The following is a 16,734-nucleotide window of genomic DNA, read 5'->3' as shown; positions in this document are numbered from 1 at the left end:
CCCACCATCCCTCCATCATCCATCCATCCCTCCATCATTCCTCCATCCCACCATCCCTCCATCATCCATCCATCCCTCCATCATTCCTCCATCCCACCATCCCTCCATCATCCATCCATCCCTCCATCATTCCTCCATCCCACCATCCCTCCATCATCCATCCCTCCATCATCCATCCCTCCATCATCCATCCATCCCTCCATCCCACCATCCATCCATCCATCATCCATCCCTCCGTACATCCATCCATCCCTCCATCATCCATCCATCCCTCCATCCCTCCATCATCCATCTTTCCATCCCTCCATCATCCATCCCTCCATCCACCCATCATCCATCCCTCCATCCATCCTTCCATCCCTCCATCATCCATCCATCCCTCCTTCCATCCATCCCTCCATCCATCCATCATCCATCCCTCCATCCCTCCATCTTCCATCCCTCCATCCATCCATCCCTCCATCATCCCTCCCTCCCTCCCTCCATCCATCCATCCATCCATCCATCCATCCATCCCGCCATCCATCCATCCATCCATCCCTCCATCATCCATCCCTCCATCATCCATCCCTCCATCCCTCCATCATCCATCCCTCCCTCCATGTAGGACGGGGTGGAACGTCTCTTATGAGGGCCAATCAAGTTGTCCTCGCTGGATTATAACAACCATGGCAGGCCACTCATCATAGTAAAAGCCAGTTAGTTAAAGTGGAAATCTATTTTCATGTCGGTGCGACGCTGTACTGTGGAGCTGTACCCTATTAGGCATACATGCAGTTAAGGTAGCTACGGATTAAACTGGTTGTCCTGTCCCTGGTTCAATTTAATTTGTTTGCCTAATGCCATTTCTGTAAACACTCTTGAGGAAAAATGTATTTGAGATGCCCGGGGCCAATTGGACATGGCCCCGCCCCTGATCTTCACTTCTGTTCTGAAAATAATATTTGTTGTCCTTGAGAAGGATTGTTGCTCAAAGTAAATATAATATCTATGCAATGTAATGGTTTATGCATTATATTAATATGATTATTGATCCATACAGAAAGATGAAGCTTTTGCCAATAAAATCCTCCAGTCTTCATAACGTGTAGGGGCCTGTGTAGCCAAATGTACAAATAGACTGCTACCCCTTTACAGGCTCAGCAGCGGCTTAATCATAGCCTATCTGGAGGGGCAGTGGAAATGAAGAGATAGTCCATACCGTGACAGCTGTGTAAACACAGTGGGTTTACTTTACCCCAGTCCGTCGCCCTGGTCCGCATGCACTAACAGCAATGACCGAATAGTGCCGAACTGCCGATGTCTTTGCAGGGACGCCAACTCGTCGCCTGTTGTGTTGTGAGGTCAAATGAGCGGCCCCGCCTACGGTTACAACTCTGCTTGTTCATTGGTCCAACGCTGCTCAGGGCAAGCGCTACAAACCCAAACTGGAACGTACACACGAATTTGGTAGGAGCGGGGGTTTGTAGGCTGTTTTATCAAGGGAAAAGATAAACGTTCAGAAGAGGGAAGGAATTGACCGTTAGGAATTGACCGAATCGAACAGTTGAATTCATTGTTTTATTGATCAAGTGGACCGAAGGTTCACGTTGGAAAGCGGGGCTTCTCCTTTATAAACGGATGGAGCGGCCGCAGTTAGCAGACAATACATATGATTTAGTTGAGATAAGTTTTTCAGAGGTGAGTTGCTAGATTTTCTCTCTTGTCTTGCATTTAGACTAAATAAGAACGTTTCTTATATTGCTTGAGCAAGATGCGAGCTCGATGAGTAGATAATTGTGCGTCTTTATACAAGAGTAACTGAGTAGAGATTCGTAAGTTAGAAGGGCTTTAGTAGGGCAATGGGTCAGTAAACTATAACCATATACACTTACGAAATAGACAACTAAACACGTGTGATTATTGCCTTAACAATACATAAAACAGATGCATTTTATTCAACTACAAAACTATTTTGCAATTGTGGATGTCAACATCAGATCCCATATAATTGGTTAGCTATGACGAGATACCGCCTCCTATATCTTGAGGATAAACTGATCATCGACAGATCACAATCATACTTGACAGTTTCTCTTGAGGTCTCGGTGTCGGTGAACATGTTTCTTCGTGAGTTTGTTGACCACTTTCCTTTGCTTCTGACCACAGCGGTCGCTTCATCATGATCCGTTGTGATGTTAATGCCATAACTCTTCAGAGCTGCGCTGTGGTTGGGATTTGGGTTTAGGAAATTGGGGGTTAAATGGTAAATGTCAGTCTTGTGATTGTAGGTTTGGGAGAATAACTGCACTTGTGTGTGTGGGAGTTTGGTTCACATAGTGTTGTAGACAGGGGAGAAGGACACTCACCATAACTCGCATGGACAGAGAGTGAACTGGGTCAGCAAGCAGGGATTTTGCGAAATTCCCCTGCAGGTTTAGGAGAGGTCAGGGGGCATTATGCTATTGTCAATTTCAAATGCAGTTACTGGGTTTAGTTTACTACCTATACCTGTTGTAAGGCCAGAGATCACAGCCCATTCATCATTTAATATGGTTTCTGGAAGGATTCAGTATCTTAGTCTTTGCATTCTCTCACAACATAAGCATGATAGAATAGAATTGACAATGAAAAGTAGTATCACTCAATAACACAGGTTATCCCCTCCTCTTATTGCCTGTCCTGTTATGCTACTGAAGTGTATAGACATCAGTGGAAATGTCATGTTCTCATTAATGCATTACAAACACCATGCTAAACACCACTGCTATGCCCTCCACTCCACTCCTCCACTCTACTCCACTCCTCCACTCCTCCACTCCACTCCACTCCACTCCTCCACTCCACTCCTCCACCCCACCCCACTCCACTCCACTCCTCCACCCCACCCCACTCCACTCCACTCCTCCACTCCTCCACTCCACTCCTCCACTCCACTCCTCCACCCCACCCCACTCCACTCCTCCACCCCACCCCACTCCACTCCACTCCTCCACCCCACCCCACTCCACTCCACTCCTCCACTCCTCCACTCCACTCCTCCACTCCACTCCTCCACCCCACCCCACTCCACTCCTCCACCCCACCCCACTCCACTCCACTCCTCCACCCCACCCCACCCCACTCCACTCCACTCCACTCCTCCATTCCACTCCTCCACTCCACTCCACTCCTCCACTCCACTCCTCCACCCCACCCCACTCCACTCCACTCCTCCACTCCACTCCTCCACTCCACTCCACTCCTCCACCCCACTCCACTCCACTCTTCCACTCCACTCCTCCACTCCACTCCTCCACCCCACCCCACTCCACTCCAGCGGTATGTTTTGTTTTCAGAAAAGGTCACTTCAAGGGTAAAATGTTTCTCTGTAGAAAATGCCTTGCTTTGATATGGTTTAACTGAAGGGCTTTGCTCCATTGCCAGGCCATATTCGTTTAGTTAGTCGTTTTGATGGTAAGACTCAGGACGGGGGTTAGAAGTAGGATGCCAAGGCCTAAACCAGCTGGCATCGCTGCTGCCAGACACCGTCCCAGTTCCCAGTCCCCTTCTACCGACCTTTCCAGCACTTTCGCTCTTTCCTTTTTTCTCTTTCGCTCTTTCCTTTTTTCTCCCTCTGCCCCCTTGTCTCTCCCCCTCTCTCTTTCTCCCCCCTCTCTCTCTCTTCTCCTCTCCTCTTTCTCTCATTCCCTCTCTCTCTGGCTCATTAAATAAATTATTATAGCACTGTGGTCTGGTGTAAATTCAGACAAACACGGCATGTTCTTCGCTGATTGTTCTTCTCCTCAATGCAACAGGGAGGGCCCCTGAACACAATGAAATGTGGCGCCATAGAAGGCTGCAGGGAACGTCAGTCCTCAGGTCTTTTGTATGGTCTCTAATGCTGTAATCAGCAGCCTACACCAAGCTGTGCGTGTGTAATCTGCAGCCCACACTAAATACAGAGCAAAAATGGAAAGATGAATGTCAAGGCTTAAGGTTAGGAGGAAACTGAAAACGCTCAGTGTTTTAACGCTGAGGTGGTCTAAGAAACTCTGTATCATAACATGTGACTTTTTGTACTGAGCTCTTCAAGAACACCCTATTTCATTTTCTCGGAATGGAGAACTGTGTGTGTGCGTGCGCATGCCCGTGTGTGTCCATATGTGTGTGTGGTTCTAATTTCTTAAGAAATGTTGGCCTTGCAATCTTTAAAATGGTGTGTCTTTTTAGTTTTCACAGCTGCTAAACATTTCATAAGGAGTGTAGCAGACGTTGTGGCCAGCAGTGTTGTAAGGACGCCCAGCTGGGAGAGAGAACACTGATTCTTAGAATTTCATGCAAATCTCTAGTTCCTGAAAAAGCCTAACAGTTACTTTCCCAAAATGAGAAACAAGCTTCCATTGTGTTATTAGTCCACAGGAATCAAAGTCATTGTTCTTTATTCAAACCAACAGCTCTATAGTATTGTTCTGTTTAGTCCACAGTCTATACCGTAAACCAGGTTTCATCCAGACCTCTCCCAGGCTTATTTTAGGTTTTAATCAGTCAGTGTCTCACCAGGATCTAGTGACCTGAGCTGGACTCTCGGGGTTATCTGTTCTAGAGATACCCCTGTCATGTTATCCTTCCTCCGGACAGACTCTGTCTCTGGTGTCCTGACACGTCCATCCCTGACAGAGGCATCCTTAAGCGGGAGAGGTATTTCTGGGGATGGTAGGAGGAGTGGAGGGGTGGAGTTGAGAGTTAAATTGAGAAGAGGATTTATTTTTTTACATTCCTCTGGAGGGGCTGCTTAGACAGTAGTTGAGGAATGGGGAAGGATGTAAATCTTGGGGAGGGGAAGAGGGGAGCTTGTAAATCGGGAGGGAAGAGAATGAATAGATGTTGGAGTAAAATGGGGATTTCTGATATTCCTCATGCGGAGCTTCTGCGATGAAACAGCAGAAGAAAGGGTGAGGTGGGTAGGAAAGGGGAGAAGAGAGTTGGAATTTAGAGTTTTTATTTACTTTTTATTTAGCCTTTATTTAACTAGTTAGAGAAGGCAAAAGGGGATGTTGGGATTAGGGTTAGGGAGTTGGATGAGAGAGAATTTATGATATCCTGCAGGAGTGGCTAGTATTAGGCAGCAGGTGGGGATAAAGGAGGGGCTGCTAGGATACATCAGGAGAGGAGATGAAGGATGGGCTGCTAGGATACATCAGGAGAGGAGATGAAGGAGGGGCTGCTATGATACATCAGGAGAGGAGATGAAGGATGCTGCTATGATACAGCAGGTGGGGATAAAGGAGGGGCTGCTATGATACAGCAGGTGGGGATAAAGGAGGGGCTGCTATGATACAGCAGGAGATGAAGGAGGGGCTGCTATGATACAGCAGGAGAGGAGATGGAGGAGGGGCTGCTATGATACAGCAGGAGATGAAGGAGGGGCTGCTATGATACAGCAGGAGATGAAGGAGGGGCTGCTATGATACAGCAGGAGATGAAGGAGGGGCTGCTATGATACAGCAGGAGATGAAGGAGGGGCTGCTATGATACAGCAGGAGATGAAGGAGGGGCTGCTATGATACAGCAGGAGATGAAGGAGGGGCTGCTATGATACAGCAGGAGATGAAGGAGGGGCTGCTATGATACAGCAGGAGATGAAGGAGGGGCTGCTATGATACAGCAGGTGGGGATTAAGGAGGGGCTGCTATGATACAGCAGGAGATGAAGGAGGGGCTGCTATGATACAGCAGGAGATGAAGGAGGGGCTGCTATGATACAGCAGGAGATGAAGGAGGGGCTGCTATGATACATCAGGAGAGGAGATGAAGGAGGGGCTGCTATGATACAGCAGGAGAGGAGATGAAGGAGGGGCTGCTATGATACATCAGGAGAGGAGATGAAGGAGGGGCTGCTATGATACAGCAGGAGAGGAGATGATGGAGGGGCTGCTATGATACATCAGGAGAGGAGATGAAGGAGGGGCTGCTATGATACATCAGGAGAGGAGATGAAGGAGGGGCTGCTATGATACATCAGGAGAGGAGATGAAGGAGGGGCTGCTATGAAACATCAGGAGAGGAGATGAAGGAGGGGCTGCTAGGATACAGCAGGAGAGGGAGGAGGTGGAAGGATAAAGAGAAAGGCCCTAGATATGAAAGACTGTTCACTCCTTCTCCTCAGCTGTCCCTCCCGAGGCCCGGCGAGACAAGGCATGTGATATATTATCTCCCCCTTCTCTTCCACTCCCCCTCTCTGCCCTCCTATCCCCCTCCCCTTTGTCTCCCAGCATCTAGAGAAGGGAGGAGGTACTGAGTCATCCATAGTTCAGCCTAGCTTGTGATGTCTTCCATCTGCGAGTGATAGCATCAAGTGATAGCATCAGCCATGGGCTATAGAACAGAGTGTGTCAGTGACTTTTTTAAAGTCATGGATGGCAGTACAGTGATGCTAGTGTTCAACCTCAAACAGAAGTCAGGGCTCCAGTCTACCGTTATGTGCATTACAGTGGAGGCTGGTGAGGGGAGGACGGCTCATAATAATGGCTGGAACGCGAATGTAATGGCATCAAACACATGGAAACCATGTGTTTGATGTATTTGATACCATTCCACCGATTCCGCTCCGGCCATTACCACGAGCCCGCCCTCCCAAATTAAGGTGCCACCAACCTCCTTGTGATACACTAATCATAGGCTAATTCATTTGGGGCTAATTCAACACCCGAGGAAGTGGAAACTCAAAATACATTCGTTAGATCGCTAACTCTAAATATAATACCCACTGCTAATAGCCATGTATTAATCTAACGGTATGTTTAATGTCCTAAAAGAAGTTAGTGGTTGTATTTTACCCAGTGAGACCTATAATGCCCTTGCAATGACCGATGCACATTTTGGCTGCACCACTCTGTATCTCAAAGCCATATCAAATATATTGTTTGTAAAATAGCTGCTACTGAGCTCAATATTGAGAGATGAGAAATAAAATGATACCTACAGAAAGCTGAGACCCCCCCCCCCCCCCTCTCTTCGATAGGGACGACAGTAGTTGCTTGCTGGGAAACTGGGTCAGAGAGACTGTCAGTATTAATAATCTTTATACATTAGTAAGTAATCAGAAATTTGGACCCTGATTCATAAAATGTCTCAGAGTAGCTGTGCTGGTCTAGGATTGGTTTAGCCTTTCCGGGCATAACGAATAAGATTACATGGACAGGGGGGATCCTAGGTTACTACTCCTACTCTGAGGCTCTTTATGAATACGGGCCTTGATCTTTGCATCGGTGATCTTTATATGATTTGCAGTAAATCTGGGCCTTTAGAATGCTTATTGATGTGTAAAGTCTACATGAGTAAGCAGCAATGATGTGTGACTAAATGGATTGCCTGAGCAATGGAAGTCTTCTATTAACTAGTAAAGTGTGTGTGTGTGTGTGCGTGCGTGCGTGCTTTTGGACTCCCTCACAGGATGGTGTGGCAGGTGTTGGGGGTGAAAGGTTACTGGTCCACCCTAGGGCTCTCCATCCCTCTATCCCCTCCTCCCGCTCCTCTCTCTAGGTCCTAGATGAGGAAGGAGATGGAGGGATAAGGACAGGGGGTCTCCCGCTCTCCTTTCCTCCCTTGTTTCTGAGCAGATCATCGGATCTGTGTTGTCAGTGCAGCCCAATGGGGGCTCCTCCCCTTTAGTCCCTCAAGTCTATTTAGACCCAGCGGTGGAACACACACACACACACACACACACACACACACACACACACACACACACACACACACACACACACACACACACACTGTCCCCTTAGCTCTGCACCAGATGTACACACTATCCCTTCTGTTGCTGTCCATCTTGATGGTTCAGTAGAAATCCTTGCCTCTGTGGGCATTACGTGTTTTAAACAGACATGGGATGACACTGTATATATATATATAATATGACATTTGTAATGTCTTTACTGTTTGGAAACCCCTGTATGTGTAATGTTTACTGTTAATTTTTGTTGTTTTTCACTTTATATATTCACTTTGTATGTTGTCTACCTCACTTACTTTGGCAATGTTAACACATGTTTCCCATGCCAATAAAGCCCTTGAATTGAATTGAATTGATAAAGTGGATGTTTAGTTGTTTTCTAATTTAACCCCAAGTCGTGAACAGCTGAGGGGCAGTTAGAAATAATACATACACTATCTGTCTTCATGGCCATTAGTGGTGTTGATATATGGAGGGGGGAGGCGTGACAAACAGGGTTAACCAAGGATTGCATCTGAAAAGGCACCCTATTCCCTAGTGCACTACCCATACGGTCCAAATGTAGTGCACTATCGGAAATAGGGTGCCATTTAAGACGAAGCCCAAGTATACTGAATAACATGAACGATGGGGAATGTTTGACTGAGAAGAATGAGGTCTACTGCTGTGTGAGTGATGGTTCTAGAAGAATGTCTACTGCTGTGTGAGTGGTGGTTCTAGAAGACTGTCTACTGCTGTGTGAGTGATGGTTCTAGAAGACTGTCTACTGCTGTGTGAGTGGTGGTTCTAGAAGACTGTCTACTGCTGTGTGAGTGGTGGTTCTAGAAGACTGTCTACTGCTGTGTGAGTGATGGTTCTAGAAGACTGTCTACTGCTGTGTGAGTGATGGTTCTAGAAGACTGTCTACTGCTGTGTGAGTGATGGTTCTAGAAGACTGTCTACTGCTGTGTGAGTGATGGTTCTAGAAGAATGTCTACTGTTGTGTGAGTGATGGTTCTAGAACACTGTCATTGTCTCTTCTTGTGTTCTAGTTTCCCCAGAAGTTTCCCTCAGGGAGGCTGTCACACAGCTGTACTATGACAGATGGTGTGTGTGTGTGTGTGTGTTTGTTTATCCTGAGGCAAAGCTAGCATGGTGAATGATTGTTCATTTTCAAACTACGTGGCCCGCATTATGAATAATAAACTCCACACTCATGTTTACTAGGCTACTCAATGCCTTCTTTGTCTTTTTAAACTCTTCACTGGTCGCTCTGACAAAACTAAACTCACCCAAAGTGTCAATATTGACTTTAAAACAACTCCAATGTGAAACAACAACAAAATCCTACTTTTTGTTGTTGCTTCCCTTTATCTTCAGTCCCTGCCTCCTCAAAAAGTCATAAGTCTTGTTCAATCAGGGAAGTAATCTTTCACTCTCTGCCATTTCATTATCTCCTCACTGTAAGTCACATTCATGTGATTATCATAGCTGTCGCTAAGTCACATTCATGGTGATTATCATAGCTGTCGCTAAGTCACATTCATGGTGATTATCATAGCTGTCGCTAAGTCACATTCATGGTGATTATCATAGCTGTCGCTAAGTCACATTCATGGTGATTATCATAGCTGTCGCTAAGTCACATTCATGTGATTATCATAGCTGTCGCTAAGTCACATTCATGGTGATTATCATAGCTGTTGCATATGTGTGGCACCGGTACATTCATAATCTAATATCAGCAGCAGCAGCAGCAGCAGCAGTCTTTCTCTTGACTGGAGCCAGATGTGCTGCTGCTCCTCCTGTACAGCTGACTGGGTAGAAGCGTGAGCCGCTGTAACAGCAGGTGACTGGGTTCACATGGATGATCCTCAATCTGAGCAGCAGGAAGCTGAACAGCCGGCCCACTGAGCCCAGAGCCTCCTCAGATGGAATGTATCACCTAGTCTCATCACCTACTGTACTTACCTGTTCGTTCTGTCTTTCTCTCACTCTTTCTCTCTCTCGTTAACTCTCTTTTGTTCTGTCTTTCTCTCTCTCTCTAGTGCTCTTTCTTGTTCTCTCTCTCTCACTTTCTCTTTCTCTCTCTCTCTAGTTCTCTGTTTCTCAATCTCTAGTTCTCATACTCTCTCTCTCTCTCTAGTTCTTTCATTCTCTCTCTCTCTCTCTCTCTCTAGTTCTCTCGTTCTCTCGCTCTCTCTCCACAGCATGGTTCCCACTTTGAATATTGAATGCTGTTAATTTCCGGCACTTCAAAGCATGGCGTGTGTGTGTTTGTACCTACGTGTGTGTGTGTTTGTACCTACGTGTGTGTGTGTGGCCCGCTGCGGAGGCTGATGTACGGAGCGGTTCACTACAGGGTAATGATGAGTAGTGGTATTAACAGAGCGAGCAGCTCGTAATTCGGTTCAATCCAGTCAAGCTCTATTTACGTCACTCTAGGTTCAGTCATGGGCTAAAGAGTCATTTGCATCACCCCATAAATCTAATGCATCACCATAACTAGTAGATATATATATATATATATATATGAACCAGTAACTAGGAAATGTTAATACAACTGTACCTTGTAGGTATTTTTCTGTCAGAAAGGACATATTTAGTAAGGCAAGTTCCTCCTTGTCTTTTAGCAGTGATTTGTTTAGCAGCGATATTTGTTGCTCAGGCCTGTGTTACCTCACGGTGCTGGCAGACGGCAGGGTAGCCTAGTGGTTAGAGCATTGGACTAGTAACCGAAAGGTTGCAAGTTCAAATCCCCGAGCTGACAAGGTACAAAATCTGTCGTTCTGCCCCTGAACAGGCAGTTAACCCACTGTTCCTAGGCCGTCATTGAAAATAAGAATTTGTTCTTAACTGACTTGCCTGGTCAAATAAAGGTAACAAATAAAATAAACAAATAAAGTAATTGACTTGTTCAGGGGCAGAACAACAGACTTTTACCTTGTCAGCTCAGGGTTTCGATCTTACAACCTTGTGGTTACAAGTCCACCCCTCTAACCACTAGGCTACATGTCACCCCTCTAACCACTAGGCTACATGTCACCCCTCTAACCACTAGGCTACATGTCGCCCCTCTAACCACTAGGCTACATGTCGCCCCTCTAACCACTAGGCTACATGTCGCCCCTCTAACCACTAGGCTACATGTTGCCCCTCTAACCACTAGGCTACATGTCGCCCCTCTAACCACTAGGCTACATGTCGCCCCTCTAACCACTAGGCTACATGTCGCCCCTCTAACCACTAGGCTACATGTCGCCCCTCTAACCACTAGGCTACATGTCGCCCCTCTAACCACTAGGCTACATGTCGCCCCTCTAACCACTAGGCTACATGTCGCCCCTCTAACCACTAGGCTACATGTCACCCCATTGAAGAATCCCGTCCATAGTTTCCATCCCTACTCTTCATCAATCACTGACAAAGGGGCGTAGACTACGGTTACAGAACTTACAAACTCCTCAATAAAAAATGTAGTGTGTGCGAACAGCCGGGAAGATCCCTAGCCGAACACCAAAATGAACAAAAAAGTCACAAAATCTTGTCATAAAATCTTGTCATGGATATGCGACTGGATAGCATACGACAGGCTTAAGACCCATCTCCACTATGGCCACGTGTTATGTAGGTTTATTATAATCATCCCCATCTGACCTTGGAGATTGGGCTGGTGTTTAGAGATGGTAGAGTCTACAGGCCAGAGCACCAAATATCACTGCTTGCCATTACTTTATTCTTTCACAGAAGTCAAAACAATTATGATGCAGGAATAAAAAAGATCTGCTCTGCTCTGATTTCATTATCAAGGGCGGCAGGTAGCCTAGCGGTCAGAGGGGCGGCAGGTAGCCTAGTGGTTAGAGGGGCGGCAGGTAGCCTAGTGGTTAGAGGGGCGGCAGGTAGCCTAGTGGTTAGAGGGGCGGCAGGTAGCCTAGCGGTTAGAGGGGCGGCAGGTAGCCTAGCGGTTAGAGGGGCGGCAGGTAGCCTAGCGGTCAGAGGGGCGGCAGGTAGCCTAGCGGTCAGAGGGGCGGCAGGTAGCCTAGCGGTCAGAGGGGCGGCAGGTAGCCTAGCGGTCAGAGGGGCGGCAGGTAGCCTAGCGGTCAGAGGGGCGGCAGGTAGCCTAGCGGTCAGAGGGGCGGCAGGTAGCCTAGCGGTCAGAGGGGCGACAGGTAGCCTAGCGGTCAGAGGGGCGACAGGTAGCCTAGTGGTTAGAGGGGCGACATGTAGCCTAGTGGTTAGAGGGGCGACATGTAGCCTAGTGGTTAGAGGGGCGACATGTAGCCTAGTGGTTAGAGGGGCGACATGTAGCCTAGTGGTTAGAGGGGCGGCAGGTGGCCTAGCGGTCAGAGGGGCGGCAGGTAGCCTAGCGGTCAGAGGGGCGGCAGGTAGCCTAGCGGTCAGAGGGGCGGCAGGTAGCCTAGTGGTTAGAGGGGCGGCAGGTAGCCTAGTGGTTAGAGGGGCGGCAGGTAGCCTAGTGGTTAGAGGGGCGGCAGGTAGCCTAGTGGTTAGAGGGGCGGCAGGTAGCCTAGTGGTTAGAGGGGCGGCAGGTAGCCTAGTGGTTAGAGGGGCGGCAGGTAGCCTAGTGGTTAGAGGGGCGGCAGGTAGCCTAGTGGTTAGAGGGGCGGCAGGTAGCCTAGTGGTTAGAGGGGCGGCAGGTAGCCTAGTGGTTAGAGGGGCGGCAGGTAGCCTAGTGGTTAGAGGGGCGGCAGGTAGCCTAGTGGTTAGAGGGGCGGCAGGTAGCCTAGTGGTTAGAGGGGCGGCAGGTAGCCTAGTGGTTAGAGGGGCGGCAGGTAGCCTAGTGGTTAGAGGGGCGGCAGGTAGCCTAGTGGTTAGAGGGGCGGCAGGTAGCCTAGTGGTTAGAGGGGCGGCAGGTAGCCTAGTGGTTAGAGGGGCGGCAGGTAGCCTAGTGGTTAGAGGGGCGGCAGGTAGCCTAGTGGTTAGAGGGGCGGCAGGTAGCCTAGTGGTTAGAGGGGCGGCAGGTAGCCTAGTGGTTAGAGGGGCGGCAGGTAGCCTAGAGGTTAGAGGGGCGGCAGGTAGCCTAGCGGTTAGAGGGGCGGCAGGTAGCCTAGCGGTCAGAGGGGCGGCAGGTAGCCTAGCGGTCAGAGGGGCGGCAGGTAGCCTAGCGGTCAGAGGGGCGGCAGGTAGCCTAGCGGTCAGAGGGGCGGCAGGTAGCCTAGCGGTCAGAGGGGCGGCAGGTAGCCTAGCGGTCAGAGGGGCGGCAGGTAGCCTAGCGGTCAGAGGGGCGGCAGGTAGCCTAGCGGTCAGAGGGGCGGCAGGTAGCCTAGCGGTCAGAGGGGCGGCAGGTAGCCTAGCGGTCAGAGGGGCGGCAGGTAGCCTAGCGGTCAGAGGGGCGGCAGGTAGCCTAGCGGTCAGAGGGGCGGCAGGTAGCCTAGCGGTCAGAGGGGCGGCAGGTAGCCTAGCGGTCAGAGGGGCGGCAGGTAGCCTAGCGGTCAGAGCGGCGGCAGGTAGCCTAGCGGTCAGAGGGGCGGCAGGTAGCCTAGCGGTCAGAGGGGCGGCAGGTAGCCTAGCGGTCAGAGGGGCGGCAGGTAGCCTAGCGGTCAGAGGGGCGGCAGGTAGCCTAGCGGTCAGAGGGGCGGCAGGTAGCCTAGCGGTCAGAGGGGCGACATGTAGCCTAGTGGTTAGAGGGGCGACATGTAGCCTAGTGGTTAGAGGGGCGACATGTAGCCTAGTGGTTAGAGGGGCGACATGTAGCCTAGTGGTTAGAGGGGCGACATGTAGCCTAGCGGTCAGAGGGGCGCAGGTAGCCTAGCGGTCAGAGGGGCGGCAGGTAGCCTAGCGGTCAGAGGGGCGGCAGGTAGCCTAGCGGTCAGAGGGGCGGCAGGTAGCCTAGCGGTCAGAGGGGCGGCAGGTAGCCTAGCGGTCAGAGGGGCGGCAGGTAGCCTAGCGGTCAGAGGGGCGGCAGGTAGCCTAGCGGTCAGAGGGGCGGCAGGTAGCCTAGCGGTCAGAGGGGCGGCAGGTAGCCTAGCGGTCAGAGGGGCGGCAGGTAGCCTAGCGGTCAGAGGGGCGGCAGGTAGCCTAGCGGTCAGAGGGGCGGCAGGTAGCCTAGCGGTCAGAGGGGCGGCAGGTAGCCTAGCGGTTAGAGGGGCGGCAGGTAGCCTAGCGGTTAGAGGGCGGCAGGTAGCCTAGTGGTTAGAGGGGCGGCAGGTAGCCTAGTGGTTAGAGGGGCGGCAGGTAGCCTAGTGGTTAGAGGGGCGGCAGGTAGCCTAGTGGTTAGAGGGGCGGCAGGTAGCCTAGTGGTTAGAGGGGCGGCAGGTAGCCTAGTGGTTAGAGGGGCGGCAGGTAGCCTAGTGGTTAGAGGGGCGGCAGGTAGCCTAGCGGTCAGAGCGTTGGGCCAGAAACCGAAGGGTTATTAATTCGAATCCCCGAGCCGACAAGGTGAAACCTCTGCCTGTGGCCTTGAGCAAGGCACTTAAATGTAAGTGCACCAGTTGTACAAGTTTGGGATGTGCATATCATCTCCATCTCCGTTAAATGCTACAGACCGCCACACTGATTGAGTGAATGTGCAGCCAGCCAGCGCTAAGCTTATCATCATCGTCATGTCCCTCCACATATAGGAATGTCCTTCTCTTCCTTCCTCTTCGGCGTGTTCTATAAATATTGGTCTTCCGGATATATCCCAGTGCCAACCAAGGCACCAGATACTAATGGTCGACGCGTCTCCTTACATTGTGTCGTCATAGTGATGCTACGTTGTGCCCCACGTTCACCACTGTTACCATGCTTGTTCCTCCTTGAAATATCATACCACAATTATTATTGATATTTCAATTCAGACATTTTTGATCAAGTTCTAATCAATTGAATATTTTATAAAAAGACATGTCCAGAATTTAGGGTTGTCTTTCTGTCTTCGACTGAAATCCAACATAGCTACCTCTGAGGTAGGCCTGGAAGGCAAAGCGGTGACCATCCAAACTGGATTTAGCCAGCTGTTTCTGCCCCAGTGAGTGGTTATATTAAGGCTGAAAAGAAAACCCTCTTTCTCTCTCCCTGGTAGTAGTGGCTACAGTGATAACACAGTACTAGCTGCTGAAATAGATGGGTGGTTTGTGTTTCCTCAAGTCCAGAGGCAGAGAGTCTGTCACAGTTATTGTGTCATTACAGTCTGATATTAATCATGAACATGCTTGTCACAGTGGCTATTGTTTCACTGATCCAGTGACATTTTCATAGTGTTCAAAATAATAAGGCTACATCTGAAATGGCACCCGTATATTGATATAGTGCACTACTTTTGACCAGGGCCCTAGGTAATACGTCTCTCTTGGCCAGGTCTCTAAGGAATAAGTCTCCCTTGACCAGGGCTATAGGAAATACGTCTCTCTTGACCAGGTCTCTAAGGAATAAGTCTCTCTTGACCAGGGCCGTAGGGAATAAGTCTCTCTTGACCAGGTCCCTAAGGAATAAGTCTCTCTTGACCAGGTCCCTAAGGAATAAGTCTCTCTTGACCAGGGCCGTAGGGAATAAATCTCTCTTGACCAGGGCCGTAGGGAATAAGTCTCTCTTGACCAGGTCCCTAAGGAATAAGTCTCTCTTGACCAGGTCCCTAAGGAATAAGTCTCTCTTGACCAGGTCCCTAAGGAATAAGTCTCTCTTGACCAGGTCCCAAAGGAACAAGTCTCTCTTGACCAGGGCCGTAGGGAACAAGTCTCTCTTGACCAGGGCTGTAGGGAATAAGTCTCCCTTGACCAGGGCCGTAGGGAATAAGTCTCTCTTGACCAGGTCCCTAAGGAATAAGCCTCTCTTGACCAGGGCCATAGGGAATAAGTCTCTATTGACCTGGTCTCTAAGGAATAAGTCTCTCTTGACCAGGTCCCTAAGGAATAAGTCTCTCTTGACCAGGGCCGTAGGGAATAAGTCTCTCTTGACCAGGTCCCTAAGGAATAAGTCTCTCTTGACCAGGGCCGTAGGGAATAAGTTTCTCTTGACCAGGGGCCTCATTTATACAACTGTGCGGAGGATTCACATCAAAAGGTGGCATATGGACGAAACACAGAGAGTGATTGCGCAAAAAAATATTCTGATTCATAACACAGTGAGCAAACACGTCTCACGCCAGTTTCCCTTTATAAATCACAATCAACTCGACATTTGCGCACGTGAGCCAGCGTCTTGTCCCACCCTTTTAACTCCCATAATTGCCTATAAATAGTCAGTGAAAACGGCCCTAATTAATATTCATCCATACTGACTGCATGACGACAATGACGGCAAATCCTGACAGGAAGGCTAAAAAAAGAAATTTCACCCATTGTGAAAAACAAGTTATTGTAGGGGAGGTTGAAGGAAGAAAAAATATATTGTTTGGTTGACACAGTGTGGGCATTACAAATGCCAAAAAGGTGTTAGAGTGGCAGCATGTGGCGGATGCTGTGAATGATGCTGGCTCAGAAGGTCGGACCCTCTCAGATATAAAACAGTAGTGGTCCGGCATTTGGGATGTGGCGTGACATTTAACATCCAGGTCACCAGATTACTGTTGGTCTGTGGACATGTGATTTGAATTTGAGCAGTTGGCATTTCACTTCCTTGGCTAAAGTAGGCTGTTGAAATTCCCCAACATATCAAATATCACGATTAATTTAAGTCTGGTTTCGGGTTTAATAATGGTTATCTGTCACAAAAGCTGTCCTAACACTATCCAGATCGCATCAGATGACAAGATGGCACCGATAGAGATGGCAGCTTCGTTTCTAGTCCTTAGGAAACTGTCCAGTATTTTTTTAATGTATTATTTCTTCCATTGTTAGCCCAGAAAACCTTAAGTGTTGTTTACATACAGCCGGGAAGAACTATTGGATATCAGAGAGACGTCAACTTGCCAGTACAACCAGCATTACGACCAGGAATACGACTTTCCCAAAGCTGATCCTTTGTCTGCACCTCCCAGGGCATTTGAACTGATTCCAGAGGCCGACCCAAAACAAGGAGAGGGAGCCGGAGCAGTCTTCTAGTGAGCCTTCGGATGCGCGCACACCACCCACTGCTTCCCAGTACATTACTCGCTAATGTCCAGTCCCTAGTTAACAAAGTCGA

General features: G+C 49.2%; 1 protein-coding gene across 2 annotated transcripts in view; it reads left to right on the top strand.

Annotated features, from left to right (window-relative positions):
- Nucleotides 1-1,419: 1,419 nt before the first annotated feature.
- The window catches only part of LOC109904376 (rho family-interacting cell polarization regulator 2), an 85,263-nt gene continuing 69,948 nt past the window's right edge, over nucleotides 1,420-16,734 (top strand). For both annotated transcript variants that reach the window (XM_031788992.1, XM_031788991.1), the window contains exon 1: nucleotides 1,420-1,680. The gene's annotated coding sequence lies outside the window, so the exon portion shown is untranslated. The remainder of the gene's footprint in view (nucleotides 1,681-16,734) is intronic.

Source organism: Oncorhynchus kisutch, linkage group LG14, assembly GCF_002021735.2.
Source record: "Oncorhynchus kisutch isolate 150728-3 linkage group LG14, Okis_V2, whole genome shotgun sequence".
Taxonomy (NCBI): domain Eukaryota; kingdom Metazoa; phylum Chordata; class Actinopteri; order Salmoniformes; family Salmonidae; genus Oncorhynchus; species Oncorhynchus kisutch.
Note: the sequence above shows the minus strand (reverse complement) of the source record. Positions and strands in the feature narration are given on the sequence as shown.